At 43.7% G+C, this 23,503-nt stretch overlaps 1 protein-coding gene and 1 long non-coding RNA gene across 2 annotated transcripts in view; one reads left to right on the top strand and one right to left on the bottom strand.

Annotated features, from left to right (window-relative positions):
- Window positions 1–23,503, bottom strand: part of sgpp2 (sphingosine-1-phosphate phosphatase 2) — a 494,627-nt gene that overhangs the window by 55,143 nt on the left and 415,981 nt on the right. The window lies entirely within an intron of this gene.
- On the top strand, window positions 62–3,596 carry LOC132979869 (uncharacterized). The gene is made up of 3 exons (XR_009674113.1): window positions 62–462; window positions 2,683–2,822; window positions 3,411–3,596. It is a non-coding gene; the product is annotated as an uncharacterized LOC132979869 (long non-coding RNA).

The raw sequence follows: 23,503 nt of genomic DNA, 5'->3' as shown, positions 1-23,503 counted from the left end.
TCACATGGGCGTAAATATGGTGGCTGGAAACGGCGGTCTGAACAGGGCTCATGTTAGAAAAAGCGGTCCTTTCATTCCTTTGACATATATTTTTTTGTATTATCGGACAAAGCGATATCACATAACATCATGTGTACAAGCGCATTATCTTTACTATTTATAATGAAATAAAAACTCTGAAAATAACCGCTGTGTACGTTATGAATTTCAGTAAAAGGAGTCTTTGTGTTTATTTTTGACACGACATGGGAATAAAAAAGAAAGAAAGAAAGAAAGCGAGTGACTGTGATTCACTCCAGAGGAGAATGAAACTCGGGAGACAAATGTGTGTTTTTGAAGACACTCACGTGAACCCAACAACCAAAATAGGCCGGACCGAAAGGGGATCACCAGACATCGTCCGACGCTGAACACAAACAAGCTTTCTCACGGCTGGTTGTAAACGCTCATACATCTGCATGGGTGAGTATTAATACCCCCACTACTGCAACAAACTGACTTTTGTTTAACAACCTCTCCAATGAAGAGAACAAGCCTCGAAGCCATTTGGACAAACAGCCCCTCGAAAAACCCCTCTGCAACTCATCCACCCTGCTGACACATTATGTGCATGCTCACACATAGTGTTGTTTCTGTGTGTGTGTGTGTGTGTGTGAAAAGCCTGAGGGTATTAAGCTTAATTATAACATTCTTCTGATTAATCGTGTCTGCTCGCAGGCCTCGGAGCACCGTCGCTGCATGTGTGCAGCTCGTGCGGCGGGACCACACACTCTATAAATAAAGTCTAAGTCAATAACAACGCCAAGGATCACTCATAGTCTTGTCAGCTCTGTTTGCTAAGCCTGAATAATTCAACCAATGAGAGGATACCAGGACACACCAACACTGGAGAGGTAGAGGCAGTGGTGCTCTAATCACCTGCAGACACACACACACACACACACACACACACACACTGTTTGCTTTCTTAATCAGTCCGTTCCATTAACGATGAAGACAAATCACACCTGCAGAATTCCAAAGCGGGAGCATTACTTTTTATTAATGACCCCTGCCCTGAAAAGCCGGTTCTTTCTTCAATGCACCCAAGAGTGTCGTTAAATGGAACATTTTTAACGGCGTTTCATACCGCCAGATAATGACAGATTTTGGGATCGCGCGGCTACGCCTGGCAGCAGAACCACCAACAGGTTCTCCTGCTCCGCACACAAAGAAACATTCAAATTAACCCAAATAAAATAAGCACAGTTTTGTCCTTCATTCGTTCAATTTTTTTTATTTTTTTTTTTACTAATTAGGTAAAACTTTCCAAAAATCCTTTAAATACGAAACAACAGCCATCGTTCATGCCTCCTTGTTAGCCCTAGAAACTCATTAAAGAGATTCAAAATGAAATGTAAGGTGACCCAAAACCTCTGCTGAAAACCAAAATATCATAATGAACACGTTATTTAAGAGAACATGTAAAAACAAATGTTTCAATCTGAGCACATTGACTTTGTTATTATGCAAAGTCCAATAACAAAAAAAAAGAAGGAAACTACGGAGAGGTATTAGGGACACATTCAAGGCTGGATGTGCGACATTTTACACATAAATATAGCAGAAATCAAGTACACACACACACACACACACACACACACACACACACACACACACACACACACACACACACACACACACACACACACACACACACACACACACACACACACACACACACACACACACACACACACCATGTGATCCAGTAACTCACATCTTGCCCCCTCGGTTAAAGAATTTGTTTTTCTCCTCAGTGTTGTGATCTAACACGACCCCCAGAACATGCCGGCAGCTGCTTCTGTCATTCCCACCATGTTGGATCCGTGTGTGTGTGTGTGTGTGTGTGTGTGTGTGTGTGTGTGTCTGTGTGTGTGTGTGTGTGTGTCCGTGCCTCCATCATGTGTGCTGTTGTCCTGTGTTAGAGTGCACACAGTAAAAGCTCGTTGGCCTACAGACTCGGAGGTTAATACAGACGGTCTTCAGTCAGAGTCTGAAGGTGTGAGTGTTTGTGTGTTGACCCAGCGCCCCTTAAGACTGTCACCTGTAAATAAATAAGTTAAAATGTCTGAGGAAAAACTCTTGCATGCTGTCAAACTTGCGATGGACTTAATGAACGTGTTTTAGGAGGTTAGACATCGTGCACGAGTTTCCCTCCAATCTACTAAGAACTTTAAATTGGGACGTTGCAAAAATCTTTGTTTTTGAGTCCCTGAAGAATCGAGCTAAGAAGATTTTATAACGACATATGAGTGGGGATGGAACGGGTAAAATTTTATAAATCCGCAAACATCACGCCCCTGCAGAAGTCCGTGCCCCAGGTGGACCACCCCAGGCTGGAGACGCCCCCTTGTCAGATCTACTATGGTGATGTTTGTTTTTGTGCTCATCTGGAAGGGATATACGATGTATGATATGTTATATGATACGATATGTATAACCATCCCAGATAAACAATGATCTCGTGTTTTAATAAATCTCTTCACATTTGGCCTGAACACTAGTGTTGTACTCGAAAACGATCTTGGTCTCGAGACCACTTTTTGAAGGTCTCAGTCTCGTCTCAGAATCGAAAGCATTTTTACTTGGTATCAGACTGGGCGACCACCACTGATCTGATCTGGTCTTGGTCTTGTCTAGGTCTCGATCCCTAAATGTTTCGGTTTTGTCTCGGTCTCAAAGCCCTCTGGTCTCGGGTATGTCTTGGTCTCGGTGAGTCTGGTCTCGACTACAACACTAGTGAACACACCTTAAGGATTTCAGGAGAGAGATTATTTCAGGTACGCTCCCCCTAAAGGAACAGATTTTTAAACATCAACATGTTTATTAGATTAGATAATTCCTTATTTACAGACGTCACCCTTTCAAACAGTCCAGCTCTATCGAGGTAAAACCAGGTGGGGGGACTTTGTTTTTTTGGGGGGGGGTAAGGTGGGGTGGGGGTGTCTCCTTTATACCCCAGCATGCCATACAACCCCTGTACACACACTTAACCCCTGACTCTCCCCAGTGTTCACACACTCTGTCATCGCAGGTCCCCTCTGCTGCTGACCTGAGCACCGACACATGCTGGGGATAACTTAACCTCTGCACCTCCAGACGGAAAAACACGTCGGCAGAGAGAGGGAGGGAGGACAGAGGAGGGGGGGAGAACAGAGGAGGAGGGGGTACAGGGACAGACATAGGGATGAGGGATCAGAGCCTGACTGACAGAAACAGCCAACACATGCTACACAACTATGACTTGACTCCAGTGTCGATTGAACCCGATTTTTAGATCTTTTTTACGTACTGAATGTCTTGTTATATTTTTGCTCTCGACCTGCGAGGGTGACCCTTTGACTCTGACGCTCATAACATCTTTACAGTAGGTACGAGGAAACGGAAAAGAAACCCAGGAGGTCGAGTCAGAAGAAACAACATCGTTTTACTCTGGTGACACATCGGAAAAAGAGGAGGAGTTTAAAAGGTTTTCATCCAACAAGAACAAAGTGATGAGTGTGTGTTACAACTTTGGGGTTTATGTTGTAAAATGTACGACTCTGTTCACTTTCTGTCAGAAAGACAACGGACTGACAGTGACGCAGATCAAAGGAAGAAAGCTGAAGGAATAAAGTCAGACAGGAATTTCTCGGAAATGACAGCGAAACAAGAGGGAAGTGACAGCTCCATCTTCAGCAGGAGAGCAGTTCACTTCTCCAGCAGCGCTTCAGAGACCTGCTGACAGAATCAGAGTCTGTCTGCGATGTGGGACCTGAAACTGTTCAGGGTTAAACTTCAGGTGACTTTAGGGCCTCCTGGCTGCAGCAATACATTTAACCTGGAGTTGAAATGTAAATAGTCTGATACTAAAACATGCTTCCAACAATTCTATGTGAGCAGTTGATGTTATTGAGCACAAACAGGATAAGAATGTTTAAAGGACTCCTCATTTGAAGCACTTTCTTCATGGTTTTCCACGAATAATAACTTTTTAAGCCCTTTCTTATCTTCCTGGAAATAAAATCTTCTTGGTCTCAGGAAATGATGCTTTCATTTTCAGGCTTTGCTCGTATCTTTTGACCAGTGACCGAGGACAGTAAGAGAAACTTTAACTGGTTCAGAGAAATAATAAAAGACCTGCGGGCTAGCTCGCTGTGAGGAACATTAAGGAATAGTTCAACAATTTGAGGAATACATTTATTCGCTGTCTTTAAAATGTCAAATGTTTAAAATTAGACTTTTAATGCCACTTTAAAGTCTTTACGGTTTATGTGTTGTCCTGTCAAAGAAGGGTTGCCAAGCTATGCTGGTTAAATTAGCTCAGCCGGTTAGCTTAGCTCACCGGAAACACTCAGAAAATTCTGTAGGTGCCAGGAAACTTATTTTATAAAGCCAGGCTTCTAGTTTAGGAGAGGCTGGCTGTGATTCCATAAGCTGCTGGTGTCAATCTTCTTCTGTTTTTATCCCCAAAAAGTAAAAAACTGATCACTGAATCATTGCTTTAGGGATGAAATAATCAAAAGAGCACTCCTGCATGGTTACCACTGACTGCATATAAAGATGGACAACACGTTGCACCCTCATCGTTGTTGAAAAGTGAAGCCAAAATATTGCCGACATCTTATGCATGCAAGTGTTTGTTATCTTTCCTTTTAGCTATTCCTATTTCACTTGAGCAGCAACCTCAGCTGGTCCGCCTGAGGCCGGCTGCAAAAAGCAAAGGAAGTCCCATTTACATCCAAACTGAACAGTTGATAAACTGTATGAGTCACGTGTTGTACTGATGCCTGCATTCTCTAAATGAGTCTCCCTTGCATGGATCAAATTTAAAAGGAGCAACCTGTAAGATATATAGTGAATGAAATGATGAAATTACCTTACCATATCATCAGACAGAAGAAGGTAGGCGGTTTTAAGACACCCCCACACGGCCGTTTTGGACACCCCTCGGTTTGCCAGATATGAGAGCAGTTATCAGGTCAAACCAACAGGTGTTGCAGCGATGGAAGCGGGCAAGAGAACTGGTTCAGATAGAAGTGATTGTACCTAAAAAGCCTCTGCATGTTTCTAATAAGCTCCACGAGCAGAAACGTGCTCAAACTAGGATCAATATTGGAGATGATTTTGAAAAATGGAGAGAGGTTAGAACACAGAAAGGTTTACAGACCGATGCAGAGCTGGATAAACACTGAAGCTTCAGTGTCCACCACATGACAACCTGTGTGAGCATCGACTCTAGAGAGGAGGGGGGGAGACAGCTCTCTACAATGTTTAGAATTTGGACTGCAGTACCCATTTTAAACACTAGGTGTTAGAGTTACATACTGCTTTATACATTTAAGTTTTTAGCTCCAGGACTTTAAGTTTGTTTGATTTTTGATTTCAGTTTCAGCCGGGTGCATGAAGCAGCATCAATCGGCTTACAGTTAGAGATTGCATCTGTTTTTGTTGTTGTGTTGCTACATAACAGGCACGGCACATTCAGACGAGTATCTGTCCTCCTAAACACGACAATATGGCTATAATGCATAACGAGTGTGTGGAGGCCTTGAAGTGGATTCTGCTCTACGTCAGGGACCTGACCATGCGACTCATCTGATGCTCATAACAATCCTTTATCATGTTCATCTCCAAGTAAGAAAAATAACTTTCTGGATCATTTCAACCCAGACACAGTACATGCTTGGAGGATAATGAGACTGATACGTATGAAATCTGATATACTAATCACTTATCACTCAAAGTTACTCAACTGGACTCATGATTTGAAGATCTGAAAGAGATAATCAGACAATTCTCCGTTGACCCGACTTGAAACTGACAAATTTGATCTAATTACACCGAGTTGTAACATAATGTCCTTTAGTGCAGCTATAATGCAATTTACAGCGGAGATGGATCTGTTTAAAGATAACACGATAACGTAGGAGAAATGTTTGCACTCAACATCAAAAGGACGCATACGCTTCTAACAAATAAAGATCGTATCAACAGACAGTGCTGCCTTTCTGCAGAGCTGAGGAGATATTAATTTTTATTCAACTCATCCAGTCATCGTTATCAGTCTCTAAATGTTATCTCAAGACACTCTGCAGGAAGAACAGGTCGAGACCTCTCATCTTAATTAATCCCAAATATTATTATTTGGCCTGATAAGTGCTGAAGTGTTTTCTTTAAAGGATTATTTTAATGTCTTTATTTAGAGACAGGTCAGAGGATAGAGTCAGAAACATGAGAGAGAAAGAAAGAAAGAGAGAGAGAGAGAGAGAGAGAGAGAGTAGGGAATGGCGTGCAGGAAAGAGCCACAGGTAAGATTTGAACCCAGGCTGCCCGTTTAGAGGACTACAGCCTCCGTACATGGGGCGTGCACACTACCCACCAGGCTACCGGTCGCCCAAGACTGAAGTTCTGCACAGAGTATATGAAGAGCTATGATAGTGCGTCTCTTATGTGTGTGGCAGGTCGTTGGTTTCTGTACTTTGATGTAGTATCCACACTAACGAAGACCAAGACATGTCAGACACCAGAGTGCTCCAAACAAGACTGAGACAAGACCAAGACATTTAGAGACTGAGACCAGGTCAAGCCCAAGACCAAGGCAGGGTGAGACCGAGTCAAGACCAAGACCATAAATATTACTGAAAAATCATCATCTTGTGTGCAGGGGGCAAGTCTCTCACTTAGACCGTAACACCGGGAAGGTTGCTGCTGTAACCGGGAGGCGTTTTACTTCTAATCACAGTAATGACGTGGAAAAATAGCCGATCAGTGGTGGTCTTGTTTTAAAACCTTGAGTCCGCCCATTCTGAGACCGAGACAAGGCTGAGTAAAATTGCTTTCGATCCCGAGACGAGACCGAGACCTTCAAAAAGTGGTCCCGAGACCGGTCTTGATTCGAGTACTTCAACACTACTGTTATCTAATCGTATGACATGAAATCCCCCTGTTCATTATTGGTGCTCTGTATTTTCCCTTCTCCGTTCCCTGCTCTCTGTGCTGTTGCTGTGATTGACAGGTGAGGGTACATTAGTGCATATTTTGGGACTTTTTGAAGGAAGGCCTTGTTGCTCCAGACTGTGCAACAGAATCCTCTATGTGGTTTACTCGGCCAATGCAGTGAGGGTTTGGCAAAGGACAAAACTGGCAACCCTGAAGTTTTTTGTTGAAGTCAACGGTGAGTGGAGCTGAAGCAGAAAAGACGAGGGACAGAAAGTGACAATAACGATGCACAGAGAAGTCAGAGGAATAGAAAGGAAGAATAACACACAGAGGAAAAGCTGGTTGTGATTTGGACACAATAAAAAACGTTTGTTGCATTTAAAGTAATCCATCAGAGAGCGGAGAGATTCCGAACGGCTCCCAGACTCAGAGGCTTCATTCACACTGAAAACCTTACCTCTTAATAAGTGCATAATAAAGTATTTATTCATCTTTATAAGTAGTGTTCCCACTTTAGATCCAGTACCTGCAGAGGAGCTTTATTAACTCTTAATAAGTGCATAATAAAGTATTTATTAACCTTTATAAGGCAGTCGTATGAACCTAATAAAGTCTTATTAATGTCAATAAACATCTTATGAACGTTGATAAGTGGTCTATAAACAAGTTTCTTTGTGTTAATTAATATCTTACAAGCCAATTATAAATTAATCTATAGTTTAATTAACACTCATGAAGTCTTACCAATGTTAATAAACATCTTATTAATGTTTATGACGGTATATAAAGTGTCAGTACATTTCTAATAAGAGCCTATAAGTGTCTTATAAGACATAATAAATGCTTTAATTATGCCTATATTAACACTTATATAGTCTTATTTGTGTTAATAAGAATCTAATAAGGTCTTATAAGTGACTTATAAGTGACTTATTACCTGTTATTAATGCTTATTACAAGCACCTTAATATAAAGTGTTACCGAGTTTTCAGATCATTCTGTGTCAATTTACATGCAATGTGACGCTACGAGCTAACTAAAGAGCGCTAACATTAGCATGCTAACACAACAATGCAGGACACAGGTGATTGCAGCTCGTGCAAAGGACAATTTTGTCCGCTGTTTGCACTAAAGAGAGGGGTTGGAGGTGTGTCTCTGGAGGAGAGCGGAGGCTTCAGTATGGAGGAGGTGTGGCCAAACAGCAGTTTGTTTTGGTTTCATGCTGGTGCTCAATGGCAACATTTACTGGTTTAAAAAGTCGCACATTCTTCCTTTAATGCTCCATTCTGACTTTTTTGCTCAGATCAGATTTTTCTGTCTGCTATTCACTTTTTTTTGTGTGGCCTGTATCAGACTCCTGGTCACAGTCCTGATCTGACCCGTATTCACAAAAGAACTACATCACATGCAGCTCGTTGTGGAGAGAGATTTCATAACCGGCAGAAGTGATGATCTAAAACCTCCTGCAGAACAACAAAGTGCGTCCTTCACAGTTCGTACGGTAATTTCACAGTGTTTTCAAACTGACCTGTATCTGATTTTTCAATCCACATTTGAAAGTGGAGCCCAAATCTGATTGGAAAAGATCAGACTCCGTGTGGCGTCCTGTTCACACTGTCATTAAATAATCAGATCTGAGTCCCACAGGAGCAGATTCAGGTCCCTTTGACCTTCAGTGTGAAAGCAGCCTCAGAGATTTGGTTCTGCAGACAGACAGACACAGATGTAAATGATGGATTCTGCACACTCAGAGAGAAGCAATGTCTGTGCAGAGGTTTTATTTTTTTGTTCTGATGGTGGGAGAGCGGTGGGAGCAGGGAGGTATGCAGAGTGTTTTCAGAGAGGTATGCGATGTAAGAGAGTGGAAGTGGGAGAGCAGCTGAGGCCGTCCAGCGCCCATGAATCAGGCTGAGGCACCGTGAAGCAGCGGCCCTCATAGGAGCCAGATGGGCCCTTGGCTCACTAAAGGAACACACACACACACACACACACACACACACACACACACACACACACACACACACACACACACACACACACACACACACACACACACACACACACACACACACACACACACACACACACACACACACACACACACACACACACACACACACACAGGCAGGGTGGGAACAAACCGGCTCTTACAGACTCTGCAGATACAAGCCTGAGGATGAAGATAAAAACATTACATGTATTAAAAAGTTTAGATTTATTTGCGGAGGGAAACGGGATGTTTGCAGTCACAACAATTTTTGTATTTATTATTTTGAGCTAAAAACAAATGGCACACATTTCACCTCGGTTCTGTCAAAGGTCGAGACGAGCACTCTCAGTGCTGGTAGAAGTTTTTCACATCTTGTAAACTTGTTTTATAAAAAGTAAATTATTTTTGTCCTCGATAAAAAGTGTTTTGATTTTGTAATTTTGTTTTATAAAATGTAAATTTGTCTCAAGTTTTGTTAAAGTGTTTCATATTTTGCGGTTTTGTTTGACACTTCACAGCCACCGTACAGAGGTTCAGCAGAGCCTGAAAATAACGTGTTTGCTGCGATGAATGGTCTCCTAAAGCACATCACCCCCGTCTGCTGGACTTCAGTCACACAGACTGTGACTGATTTCAGCCCCCAGTTTATCTACAGAGGAAGAGGAGAGAACGGCCAGGGGGGAAACTACTCTGCTGCACGGTGTGAAGCAGGATCATTACCAGGTTTATCGTAACCGCTTTATCACTAATTCAGGTGCTGAGTCGTAAAAAACCCTGCGATATGATGCACACAAACTTGCAACACGGTGGTTACCAAAGATATCATTTTTTGCTATGTGCATTACAAAACACAACGCTTAGAGGCCGACCATGCAGGCTTTTCATCAGCTGCTGTTCCTCATGAAGAAAGCTTCATGTTTACATTTTTATAACATAATTTTTAATCAATCTCCCCTTAAATCTATGTATCCAATCATTGAACTGTAAGACACATTGTAATGGGCTGTGGTGTGTTTGTGTTGTAGTCCTGTAGTCTCTCTTCTCCCTCTTTTCTGTCCGGATGACGCTGGTTTACCGTGCTTACTTGGCTGAACTTTAGCGAGTAGGTCCTGCGGCAGGAGGAACAGGAGATGCAGGGTGGCCAGGCGGTGTACTAAAACTGACTGAGAAATTAGTTTATTTTCTTTATTTGTTCATTCTAGTTTCATGTCAACAAACCACCGGCTTCTGTCTTCTTTCAGGTTTCTCTTTAAAGGAGGCTCGCTCTCTCTTAGTTGTCATTTTTGTTGGCTTTTTGTTTATTAAATACTTAAAAACTTTATTTGGGTTACATTTCTGGGCTCCACATTTCATTCCGGGGTTTTCATGAATTATTTTGCCCTGCATCCCGAGCGATCCTGGGAACAAATCATACATCAAGAGGAAATTATTTACCTGCCTCTGATAATAAAATCATACCTGCTCCTTAAATCACGAGTAATAAAATTGAGTTAAATGACATTTAGTTCAGTTATGTTATGCATTAGTAAAAGCAGTTTTATTCTGGTAAATCTACAAACCCACATCCAACCACAGTCTGCATGTTGATCTCTCTGAGCTGCTTTGGATCCCGTCTGTAAACATTTAGATGACTTTATCGCCTCCTCACAGCCCGATTGATTCAGTCTGCAAACACTGACTACAACATGCAGATCAAATCTGTACAGGAGGTCGGCAGAACAAAGAGGGAGAGTTATGAAGAGATAAGAAAGTCTCAGAGCAAAGGCTGCAGACGAATTCAACAATCCTCCGTTATATAAATTGGGATTTCCCTTTCTCACAAGTCTTTGATCACTTCGCTTGTTTGCTTCATTCACTTTACATCAACGTTTAAAGCTTTCCTCTTTTTTCCAAAAGGGATTTCCATTTCCGCGCTGCCTTCAAATACACCTGGGAATATTGAGTTGTAAAGGTGGGTATGCAGAAAACTCTGCAAAGTAAATCAAACCATTTTGGTTTAAACGACACTCTTCAGCTTCCTGTTGTTACCTGATGAACTCCAGTATTAAGATCTCACCGTCGGTCAGGGTGTTTGTTGTTTTTATCGTCTTGAGTCTTTCTGCCTGCGTCACTTCATCGTTTTCACCTGGCTGCAAACCAAATCTCTCCTCGAGTACATTAAAGTTCCTTTGTTGTTGATCTACATTCTGTTCATGTTTTTGATGTTTAAGACAAAAGCTATTCACCTGAATGTGGTGCACGCTTTATACTTCAAGGTAGTGTTGCAGTACTCAAGACAAGTCTCGAGACCACTTTTTGAAGGTCTCGGTCTGGTCTCGAGGGTCTTGTTGTTGCTCATTGATTTCTTTTTCTGTTTGGCACGTCGTGCAGAGATTTTGCACTGGGAGCAGGGAGGTATGTAAACCCGTGGCAGTGGGAGAGCAGCTGAGGCCGTCCTGCATTGTTGCTATACAAATAAAAAGTTTGGTAGAAACAAAGTTAAGGCTTTTGCACCTTCATACATTTGCCATAAGGGATTCATGAGCTCCTGGACTCTCTTTGGATCCTGTATGTGTGAAGGAGTCCAGTCAGTCAGTCATTATCTGAGAGCACCGACCTCCGTCTGTGGAGGGGCTGAAACGCCTGAAGTTTCCTTTTACTCTGTTGAGTTTACTTTTATCTGGGACATTAGCTCTCTGCCATTTAAAGACTGAAATTACACAACAGCCATCGTAAACATTGTAGAATCAAAAATAATCTTATTCCACGAGACTTTTGATTTTAAACTACCTTAATTTGAAACCCTACGTCTCCTCTTTCAAACTTGGAAACAGAAAAGTGCATGAAGACATTGAGGGCAGCATTATCCACAGCCTCCATGTTTCCTGCTGCAGGGGCTTCTCTTCATTCACTGCTGAACACTGACCTCTGCTGGCTGAATGCTGCAACAACATCCTAACTATTCACTCTTTAACAGTTTCACATCACAGGTTATCCCTCGGCACAAACTAGAGCCTGAACCTGAGAAGATTATCCAACAACAGACAGTTTAAGACTATGTCAACGCTGTGCAGAGCATTCAGGACCAGAATCTAAAGTTAGAAGGAGGACATACTGGCTGCTGCATTGCTGTCAGAGAAGCCAGCACTTCAACATAGCATGTTTCTTTAATGTCTGATCATATAGCAAGGTCACTTTATCATTTCACTCACTACACATCTTACTGATTGGACCTTTAAGGACTGCATTGGAGCCCTCAAATATTCAAAGGCAGGGTTGATAATTTCCTCCAGATCCACTTTTTCAGATTTTGGTTGAAATTGTTTTTAGGTCCTGACAGAAATGAATAACTCATTTTCCCTGAGAAATGAAAGAGGAAAATCAATCATCTGTATCAGTTGTAAGTCTGTAAAAACTTCAACCAATGTCTGCCACGAGGTACCAATCTGATGAGCCAATCAGATGCCTCCCTGTCTTCCTGCTCGCTCTCTACCTCTTGCATACTCTAACTCACACTCAGAGCACGTCACCAATGACAGAGTTTATACTGTGAGTTTATTTACTGCTGAATGAGACTTGAGACGACGTAGTTTCTACACAATGTAAGAGATGAGCTGAGGTCCACTTCTGGAGCCACGGCGCTCGTGTAAGTAAGTGAGGGGGCGTGGCTTTAGAGGGAGCACAGAGGGGAGGTGGGGGGTGTAGACGGAGCATTGAGGGAATGCTACTTTCAAAATCATGCTAGTTTTCAAAAAATTACCAACCCTGCCTTTAATAACTTCTAAGAGGAACAGCATGAGGCACACTTACCTGGAACACATCTCAGCCTGTGAATCCGTGAGCGTGGAGGTTGGAACTTGACCCAAGATGGTGTGTATGTGTGTGTGTGTGTGTGTGTGTGTGTAACTTCTTTGTTGGTTTTACTTCCATTTGACATCCATGAAGTAGCATTACCACAGACTACTGGACTCAGAATCAATCTTTTTTGGACTTCTTTGAACTAAAAAATTAAAAAAAAAAACAAACAAACAAACAAATGTAAAGAAATCTAAACTCCACGAGATGCATCATTCTCGGCTCTGAGAGGACCTGCAGGCCTAGGCCAGCCCCTCCTGCACCTGTAAATCCTGCCACAAACAAAACCTATCTTCCAGCTTCTTCAAACATTTCAGACTGTACTTTCAGACTTCCTCTTAATCACCATAGCCAGAAAGCTAACAAGCTAACAGCTCTTCATGCTAAACTGACCTGACCTCCTTCGGTTCTGTTTCCTTTGCTAGCTGCTCTCCCGTCTTTATGTCTCCTTTTGGACCTCTCTGGATGAGTCTCCTCTCCATGCCTCATGATCTCTCTCACAGTTTGGTCATTTGGCACATTTCACCTCCGTGTTTCTCCACTTACTGTCGACACACAAGCAAGCTGTGTCCACATTTCCAAAAGAAGCCTGACAACTGAACCACAGCTTTAAATACTTCCGGGTTAAAACCATGTTGCTGCTGGTGAAGGTAAACTCACACAGACTGTACAAGCCGTTACAAATATTCCAAACATCGATCTTTCTATAGAAGCTTTAAAATGTAAAATGACACTTTAAAAATCAGCATCAAACTAAAATGAGTTTTATTTCAGCTGGTTTAAAACAATTACCATAAGACAAAACATTTCATCCTCCCCCATTCAAAGGCCAACTTGGTACGGTCCAGATTGCCCTCACCTGGTGGAGCATGGTGCATTCATGGGCGCGTGTTAATGAGAGAACCATCCTCAACCAGGAAGTTGATCAACGTGTAGAAAGTTAAGCAACTAGAAAAAGAAGAAGAATAGAAAAAAAACGTAATTACAAATAATTAATAACATATTCAATTAAGCACAAGTTACTTTAGCAGACACATATGTGGACAAATCAATCAATCATTCACTACAGGAACAGCCATGAAAGATACAAATACAAACTGTAGGCAGACTTTTTTTTATTATTTTTATATATTTTTTTTAATATGATTTTTTTATTATTATTATCTTATTTGTTATATATTATTTTCAGGCACCCCCCTTCTATTCTACCCCTCTCACACTCACACACTGCACACCTGATGTTATCAAAGTGTGTGAGGACTCAATGAGATTGGGATTGCACCACTATCTTTTCCAGCAGGGGGAGTTTTAACCCACTAAGCCCACCAGGTGGCAGTGGTATACTGCAGTTTCCTGGATCTGATGAACCGGTTAACCCCATCTTTTACCCTAGAGGGAGAGAATCCTCAACCTCCCAGCCCTGAAACAGAGATCTGAGCCGGTCTGTGCTGCTGTAACTCTGACGCTGGATGCTGCCTGGCTGAGCTGTGGGATGTAACATATCGGAGAATGGATGTGTGTGTGAATATCTAAAGATGTCTGTAGGATGAAGTCGTGAAAGAGTGCATACCTTTCCCACTCCTTAAAGATTTCATGCACACACCTTCTATCCGCACACTGCTGGTCGGAGCTGTGTTCATGTGTGTGTTGCTGCCGTCTCCTGGGCTCTGCCACCCTGCCCAGACTACTAATGCCCTACCTGCTTCTCATTAGCATGTCCCGTTTGAGTCCGGCCATCTGCACCAGCTGGTTCACAAACCCTCTGCCAACCGTTTGATGTCGACGAGGAGCTCGGCGACGTGCTCACGACGGCGTCTCAGTGCCAGACTTAAAAAGACCTCTTTGCTTTGTAGTTTTTATTTTTTTATTTCATTTTAGAAGCCAGAGGAAAGTCCTGATGTTTTCATCTTGGCTGGCAGGCTTAAAGGGGACCTAGGCGGGTTTGGATGGCATCAGGCGCAGGTACTTCTCCGAGTGTTTGCACAGTGATTCAGTCGCCTTAGATGTGCAGGATTTGTCTTGGCAGATGCTTAAAGAGAAAGTGGAAGAGGTGATGTAGTGGTAAACAGAGAGGAGGGGGATGTAGACTTAGAGCACAAAATGTCTTCCTGTCTCTGGGATGCAGCCTAGTTTGCAAAATCGACATCTCAGAATCCTCGAAGAACAAGTATCGAAGTTGAAGAAAAACAAATACACAGTTTTTATGGTCTGGAATAATCTCAGGACACAGGAGCAGATCTCAGGGGTTTAATATATTACAGCAACAATATGTAGGACACACACAGTGCCGGACTCCCCCCTAACGACTTTTTGGTGTCAGATGGATTTGTTGATTTCTTCGTATCAAACCTGAGACATAACTCGGGTTAGACGACTTTCTGCAGCCGGTAAATCTGCTAAAGACGAGCTAACGATGATACTGCTAACGATACAAGCTAACATTACGTCTCAGTCTGTTCTGAATAATTTCTGGATGTACACTCTGCTTCTCGCTCGCTCGCTCACTCTCTCTTTTTCTTTTGTGTGGTCACACGCACTTCTCACGAGACGACCTCGGCCCGCTGATAAAGTTACAAACTGCAGAAAACAGGCGCTCAGGGCGCACTGCGAACAGGATACAGACGCCATTCTCCCCGCTGAACGTTATTGTGCTATTAAATCAACTTCACAACGACTATTTTACGGTGAAAGCATTTCATATTGTTGCTTTAAAGGCAGTTGTGTTTTAAATGCTAAGTCACTTGTGTTTAAAGAAGTCACTGCTCTTCCCGAAATAAGAAGCAGTCAGTCACTGTTGTGGCCTGCTCTGATGTCACGTTGGTCTGTGGGGCATGCCGAGGTCTGCGAGGTGGGTAAACATGTGTTCAGAGATACTGTAGACGAGTAAATACACCCACAGGCACAGGCTGACACATGACTGAGCTACGCCTGCTCCAGATATCTCTCCGTCTCTCTTTCTTCCTCTCCCCCGGCTCTCCTCCCGCATCGCTTCATCATCTCCCAAACAAAACGGCGTAAAGGAGCCGAGGATCTAAATGAGGAACGAGTGAGAGGCGATGGGAGGACGACGAGAGGAGTGCTGGGAGGCCGCTCTTTAAACATGGTAATGGCCGACTCTCCATCATGTGCAGCCTCGCAGGGCCGGCAGCTGCAGGACCTGCACTGCTAGAGACCCAGGAAACATAAAGATAAATTAATCAATGCCTCTTTCTCCCGTTCTCCTCTTCGCTGTCTCTCTCTATCTCGGGCTCTTTCTCGGGCTCTTTCTCGCCTCAGCCTCTCCATCCTCACTGTGCAAACATTACAACACACCCTTGTCTTTTTTGCAGCACCTTTGCCTTTCTCATCCTTTCCCATCCATCCCCTGGAAGCTTAAATCCTCCCCCTTCCTCCCCTCCAGCGTGTTACGCTGATGCGTAATGCTGACCCACTTTATTTGACAGGAAGCAGGGAAGAAGGAAGCGACGACGGAGGGTAAGGAAAGATGGAGGGAAGGAAGGAAGGAAGAGGACGTTAGAGCTCTCCTCCTCTTCCACCTCTCCTCATGTCCCACAGTGGTTTGTTTAAGGTAAATATTTTTACAGCACCACTCACCACAAGAAGAACTTCTGTGAACCCCCCCCCCCCCCTCCACCTCGCAAACCTCTTCTCACGGCTAGATCAAATATTCATATCCCCTCCCACCAGCGCGCTCTCTGCTCATCTCTCCATTTCCCGGTGTGTTTAACCCCCCACGTCGTGTCATTTCAGGTTCTGTCACTCCCACTCAAGCTTTTTTTCCGCCCCCTCACTTTTCACTTCTCGAGCATACCTCAGCTCCCACATCTCCAGTAATCATATACCGTACCCTCTATAGCGCTGTGAGGGTGTGTGTGTCATGTACGGTTCACACTTCACGTGCAGTTAACACATCAGATGGGAGGGGTCTGCTTCTCTCATGGGGGTTTCTTTGAGATCCCCGGCTTTAGAAAACAAAGGAGCCCTGCAGAACTTTTCCCTCTGTGATATGAATGCAAGAACAAAACAGATCTGATGCATGTGAAGTGAAGATGAGAGCTGTGGATAATAATAGTAATACAGGACTGAAGCATGCACAGAGGACGCATAGCCATCTCCTTTGTCCGGACGACCCCCCTCCTCGTCCTCGTCCTCGCCACCTGTCACTAAATGTATACAGTTAAAACACAGAGGAATAAAACAGTAAAGCATTATAGTGCTTCCTCAGTATGAGGGCTGGAAACCAAAGATCTAAATCACAAATAGATTGAAGACATACTGAACGAGACCCAATGCACCCATGACCTCCAAAACATACCTCACCAGATTATGGTTCCTCTCACTTCACTGTCTGTCTGTCAGCTCATTCTGTAGTGCTACGGCCTGCAACCTCATTTTCCCTTTAACACTGTCTTTACTTTACCTGCCCGTGACAGACAACATTCAGAAAATCAGAGCAACAACCTGGAGATCAAAAGAGTTGGATTTGGAGAACTTCCAGCTGTTATTAAAGGATCAATGTGTAACTCTGACACCTAGTGTTTAAAATGGGTACTGCAGTCTGATTTAAAAACATTGTAGAGCGCTGTCTCCCCCCGCCCCCTCCTCTCTATAGTCGATGCTCACGCAGGTTGCCATGTGGTGGACACTGAAGCTTCAGTGTTTATCCAGCTCTGCATCAGTCTGTAAACCTTTCTGTGTTCTAACCTCTCTCCATTTTTCAAAAGCATCTCCAATATTGATCCTAGTTTGAGCACGTTTCTGCTCGTGGAGCTTATTAGAAACATGCAGAGGCTTTTTAGGTCGGGTACAATCACTTCTATCTGAACCAGTTCTCTTGCCCGCTTCCATCGCTGCAACACCTGTTGGTTTGACCTGATAACTGCTCTCATATCTGGCAAAACGAGGGGCGTCCAAAACGGCCGTGTGGGGGTGCCTTAAAACCTTCTACCTTCTCTGGTCCAAACAAATCCAGAGCATTCAGGACCAGAATCTAAAGTTAGAAGGAGGACATACTGGCTGCTGCATTGTTGTTAGAGAAGCCAGCATTTCAACATAGCATGTTTCCTTAATGTCTGATCATATAGTAAGGTCACTTTATCATTTCACTCTCTACACATCTTACTAATCAGTTAGGAACAAACTTAACAGAGAAAAACAGAATCAAACATAACGTCAATGGAAAAGAAAAAGAGCCAAAGAGCGAGGTTTCCTGAGGGGCATCTGAAGGGAAGGAGAGAAGTCTGCTGGGTGGAGGACAGACGAGCACGTGTCCAACCTGCCTCTGCTGTCTCTCCCTCTATGAATATTTGATGCAAGGGACTAAAACCAGCACCGTGAACTCTAAAAAAGTGTGACAGCTGAAAATGCTCGGAGGAGAGCGGCTATACAGCAGCCATCTCGAAGCAAAACGAGGGGAGTGCTGCCACGGCGAGAGAGGTCTGAGAGAGGGAGGGCGAGCAAGAGAGACGTGTAGAAACATGGCAGGGTCGAGAGACTGCAGACGGGAGGGATGGACACAAGCACGTCTGTATTTAGGAGGGAGAGGAGCAGCTAAATGAAAGGGCGACAAAAGGGAAAAAATTACAATTGAATGTTTTGTTTATGCCAGTTTGATCAGAAAAAAGTCGACAGAGGCTAAAAATCTAATCTTTACTCTCATTTTAGAATTTAATCTCCTCTCTCACTCCCGCCTGACCTCTTTGAGAAGTGAGAACAGCCACCCTGGCGTTACTTGGGGGGACTTTTGTCTATCCTTGCGAGGACATCAGGTCATTACAAAATGTTCTGGAACACACACGTGGAGGTTTGCACACAGTGACACGCTGTGGGCCGGCAGGCGGGGCCGTTGAAATATTGATGGAGCTTCTCTCTGTGCTTTAATGAAAAATCATCCTCCGATAAATGTTTCATCCCTCCAGATGCATCACCTACCCATTTTTAACAGACGAGGCAATTCGCTGTAGAAACACAAACAGTGTGTGAGTGCGTGTGTGTGTGTGGGGTGGGTAGGTCTTGCCACAATTTGTTGCTCTCAGTGCACCGAGCTGGAGGAGACTTTAAAACAGAAAGAGGTGAGCAGAGGACAGAGGAGCAGCTTTTTCCATCACCTCTGGCTGTTCACACAAACGGGCATATTGTTCACTGTGGAGACAGTGACGATGTCATGGCGGGCGAAACTCACAAGGCTAGGTGTGTCCTCCAGTGATAATCTTTTGACAGCTATTTGGAGAATAATTCCTCTCAAGATTCAGCTCCTCACATAATCATGATTCTCCACATGGTTCATGGGACCTGTCCCTCTGCTGCCTCCTTTTGGGCGGTTGTGTGTAATGCGTTCATGCGCTCCGAGAAGCTCCTCTCTCTCGCATCAAAGAGAAGCAAATGAGCGTGTGCGACTTATATTGGAGGCAACGGAGGCCAGTGTAGACCGGACACTGGTCACCCATCAGTAACTTTAGACGCGCAGAACATTTAAATCTGGCTCGTATCAAATTTAAAACTCTGCTGCTCGCTTACAAAACAGCGACAAAGACGTCTCCTCCTTACCTAAATGTCTACACTCCCTCCTGCCCTCTACACTCTGCCAATGAAAGGCGTCTGATCCAACCTACACAACAGGGTCCTAAGACACTGACTAGACTCTTCTCCTCTGTCGCCCCCCGGTGGTGGAACGAACTTCCAAACTCCATACAATCTGTTGAGTCCATTTGCACCTTTAAGAAAAAGCTAAAGACCCAGCTCTTTATGAACACCTACGACCTTAATGATGAAGATGACGATAGTCTCAATATGATTGATGATGATGATGATGGTTTTGTTTCATAACAACGACTTTCAAGAACTGCCGTCAATGTTGTGCTTTGCCTCTGGTCACTTCCTGTCAGCACCTGTGTGTCCGATCGGACTCGATCCTTGCTTGTGTTGTACTTACTCTCTGATGTGCGTCGCTTTGGATACAAGTTAGTTTTGGTTCGGGAGCAGGACTTCGCCCAAACCACCCCTCCAATCACCTGACAAGCCGACTTATATTGAGCCCTCCCACTCCACCTGGTTTGTCTCAGTTCTTAGAGGACCCACCCTCCCTTCCCTTCCTCTCATCCACTCACCCTCCTCCCTCCTCCCTTCATCTTGTTCGTCTAATTCTCGGCACAGTCGGGGCCATCCTGAGTCTCCCTCTGCCCTGCAGTCACTGCCTTCAGCTGCTGATCCACCTTTTGTTTCAGGAAGAATGTGCAACATTTTACACATCAATATATCTATTTTCTTCTTCTTTGGTTATTTCTATGTATTCGTTTAGCCCCCTCCCTTCGGCCCTTTTGTACAATTCCCCCGTGGGAGAGGATCGGGAGTGTGGCGCTTTTTGCCAAATTCAAGTTGAATCCCGGTGTCACAGCATCGTTAAGAATCCACACAACACAACGCAGAAATCCTCCGATTACATGTGCCTCTCAGAACGTCTTTGCATAGAAGTTGACGATCACTCAGGGTAAAATGAGAAGTAGAAAAGGGATCAATAGGTGTGACAACATCTATGAAGCAGAAAGCAGAGTGGACACACGGCCTGAGAGAACAAGTCAATCAGAGTGAGAATGTGTTGTAAGTCTGACCTCCCTATGAAAGGAGGAGGAAAACTTTTCTTGTATCTCAATCAAGTGTCAGCGATCGCTTCTCTCTGTGATTAAATCATCCCTGAGCAAGCGTCCAGTTTACCGTACGTCCTTGCTGACGAGGCTTCTACACAGCCTGCCTGTCAGACCATCCCCCCCTGAGTGAGTCAGCAAGCACACAGCAGCATTAGGGGCAGGAAAACTTTTAGTGTACCAAGGCCTCCTCAAAGAAAAACACACGGTTCATTTATCAGCTGCTCGAGATGAGGCAGTTTCTTTTTACTGTGATTTCAGCGCGAGTTGTTGAATTCTCGCCCGCCTTTGTGTGTGAATGTTTCATCATCCCTCTGGCGTTGTACGCTGACTCAACATGTAAGAGCAGAAAATAATAAATAAGATCTATATGAGCAGCTAGCGTGAGTGAAGAGTATACATTTCATATCAGCACGAGCCCCCGACCCACTAACCCATTTAACACCAGCGGCCCCCGGCTCAGCCGTGAAACGCTGCATCAGCTCTTCAGCTCACACACCACCTGCTGGAATATTTTGTACACTCATCATATGCTATATATATATATATATATATATATATATATATATATATATATGTATGTATGTGGAGATGCCACATGTCATAACAGCTTAAGTGCCCTGAGTTTGCACACAAGCTGCATCAACTCTCTGACCGTGGCGACATCAATTATTGAGTAACGAGAAACATGCAAGAATACTTTGTGTTTGGTAACAACAGGAACATGCTCGCTCACTTCTGCACACACTGAATATAAAATACACTTTATAGTCATTGTATATCAAATACAAATCCACTTCATGCATCACAGCAATGTGTGTTTCTTTCTTTCTTTATTAGGTTCCCCATTAGCACCAGCATACGCATCGAATATTCCTCCTGAGGTCCAACACGTCCAGTCATACTCACTCATACACAGAACAAACAAAGACAAACAGAAACCAGCTCCTCCAGTAGAATTCAAGTTCATCCAGAAGAAGAAAATAAATAAACAGACATCCATTTCACAACCAGCAAAAGAACACAAACTCTTCGTCCTCACATTTCAAATTATATAACACACAGAGTCACCTCTATTTATAAATCATTGTCTGAATGACCTTTATAAGAACAAATCCAAACTTTTTACACACATTCATTCCAAGAAAATCTTATTTCACACTTAGCCGTTCACTCACGGAGTTATTGTTTTGTAATGGAAAGTTACAAACTTTATGCCTTTTTGGACGTAACAGGCTCCCGTTGCCATGCACATTACGGGAAATAATTGTTTGGTTAGCAGCACCGTGTTGTTGTTTTTATTTTTTGTTGATTTATTTTTGGGCATTTTCTGCCTTTATTTTAGAGATAGGACAGTGGCTAGACTCATCAGGGAGAGATGGTGGGAATGACATGCGGGGAAGGGAGCCACAGGTCGGATTTGAACCCGGGCCGCCCACTTGGAGAGCTACAGCCTCCATACATGGAGCACGCGCACTAACCACTGCGCCACCAGCGCCCCACAGTGTTGTTGTTTTGACTCGACTGGGATTCCTCTTTGGAGACTCGGATTCTGACTTGAACACTGGACACTCGAGCCTTCAGGTTTGATAAGTCGTACATTCAGCACATGTTTTGCACATGTTGGAATTATTGATGTACCAGTTTAATTATGTCATCCAGAGCATGAAAACGAGCATGGATGTTTTGAGTGCTTATTCATGGTGTAGCTGGGTGTGGTCGCTCTGTGTTAGATTACAGTTGAGATTTGTTCTGGACACATTTTCTTTCTCTGCTTTTCTGCTCGCTCGCTCATTAAGCAAACACGTACAATAACCATAACTCCTCCGGGCTGTTTTCCTGAACTCTGGCCAGATTGTGAATGACTGCAACTTGTTTGATTGGCAGCGCTTAAGAGGCCGGCACAGAAAAAGCAGCTTATGTGCACAACCGGTCGTGTTAAAATGCATCTTTCCTTATTAAGATTCAGAAAGGATTGGCTGATTCTGTCTTCACGCCGCTCTCTGTCTCTTCATTGTTATTGAGTGAAAACCCATTAAAGCCGGGCTAAGACTTGGCAAGCTTGCAGGATGCCGCCAATACAACTCTGCTGACATTGTCTGTACCCTTGATACCTCAGCCGTTCTCCCGTCTCACGCTGAATGATACAAATATTGGAATTGAACTGATTTCCCCTGGCGGAGCCGGGACTCTTTCCTCGGCTGCAGTTAAACACAATACAAGAGGTGAAACAGCTAAATTGAAATGATAAAACAGTTTGAGCAGGCGCTTTTGGAGACAATAGTGCCAATCAGGACGGGTCCTAAAGGCATGAATGAGGAAGAAGCAATGTCAATGAACCCTCCACAATATCTCTCTGTGCTCGGAGGCTGGGAGTTACATTGCAGAACAATGGTTAAAGAACTTTTCTTCTAGCGCTGCAGCCAAGCTTATCCTCATAATCTCTGTCACTGTGGGAAGGTCGATATGAAAAGCACCCATGGAAGAACACATGCAGGCCTCTCCACCGGCCCATGGCCTCACAGTCTGCTGTGTTACCAACCATTTCACTCCTTCTTGAGTTGTTAATTCAGTTACCTGCTCCCTGGCTGATCTCTGCAGCTCAAACACACATGTTCTACTTCATTACGGCCAGTGCTGGGCCGCCACCAAGCCAAATACTAATCAATGCTGGACACAGTCCACTGTCAGCCGTGCTAATGGTTTGCTTATGCTACCCTGATTTGATTTCAGGACATTGACACATTGCACTGAAATAAAACGCGAGGTGTATGTAGCACCAGAACCTGCGGAAAAATCTCACTGAATTAATCAAAAATCCTTCAGATACAATAATGACCCGGAAGTTAGAAGTCAGGGGATAAGGGTTTTTAAGTTTAGATAACACAAATTACATGGACGTTTCTAATAAATAAATAACAAACAGCAAAATCAGACGGGTCCAGTGAAGAGGTTTAAAGCCAGGGTTGCTCATTTCCTCCAGATCCAATTTTTAAGATTTTGGTTGAAATTGTTTTTAGGTCCTGACAGAAATGAATAACTGATGTTCTCTGAAAAAGGAACAAAGAAAATCTGT

This window comes from Labrus mixtus, chromosome 9 (assembly GCF_963584025.1).
Source record: "Labrus mixtus chromosome 9, fLabMix1.1, whole genome shotgun sequence".
NCBI classification, from domain to species: domain Eukaryota; kingdom Metazoa; phylum Chordata; class Actinopteri; order Labriformes; family Labridae; genus Labrus; species Labrus mixtus.
Note: the sequence above shows the minus strand (reverse complement) of the source record. Positions and strands in the feature narration are given on the sequence as shown.